This window comes from Panthera uncia, unplaced genomic scaffold, assembly GCF_023721935.1.
Source record: "Panthera uncia isolate 11264 unplaced genomic scaffold, Puncia_PCG_1.0 HiC_scaffold_1374, whole genome shotgun sequence".
Taxonomy (NCBI): Eukaryota; Metazoa; Chordata; class Mammalia; order Carnivora; family Felidae; genus Panthera; species Panthera uncia.
This window is the reverse complement of record NW_026058002.1, coordinates 96,243-97,032: the sequence shown is the minus strand read 5'-3', so window position 1 is coordinate 97,032 and position 790 is coordinate 96,243.

Genomic DNA, 790 nt, shown 5'->3' with positions numbered 1-790 from the left:
AGCAGAAATAAACAATATAGAATCTAAAAAAACTGTAGAGCAGATCAACGAAACCAAGAGTTGGTTTTTTGAAAAAATAAACAAAATTGACAAACCTCTAGCCAGGCTTCTCAAAAAGAAAAGGGAGATGACCCAAATAGATAAAATCATGAATGAAAATGGAATGATTACAACCAATCCCTCAGAGATACAAACAATTATCAGGGAATACTATGAAAAATTATATGCCAACAAATTGGACAACCTTGAAGAAATGGACAAATTCCTAAACACCCACACTCTTCCAAAACTCAATCAGGAGGAAATAGAAAGCTTGAACAGACCCATAACCAGCGAAGAAATTGAATCGGTTATCAAAAATCTCCCAACAAATAAGAGTCCAGGACCAGATGGCTTCCCAGGGGAGTTCTACCAGACGTTTAAAGCAGAGATAATACCTATCCTTCTCAAGCTATTCCAAGAAATAGAAAGGGAAGGAAAACTTCCAGACTCATTCTATGAAGCCAGTATTACTTTGATTCCTAAACCAGACAGAGACCCAGTAAAAAAAGAGAACTACAGGCCAATATCCCTGATGAATATGGATGCAAAAATTCTTAATAAGATACTAGCAAATCGAATTCAACAGCATATAAAAAGAATTATTCACCATGATCAAGTGGGATTCATTCCTGGGATGCAGGGCTGGTTCAACATTCGCAAATCGATCAACGTGATACATCACATTAACAAAAAAAAAGAGAAGAACCATATGATCCTGTCAATCGATGCAGAAAAGGCCTTTGACAAA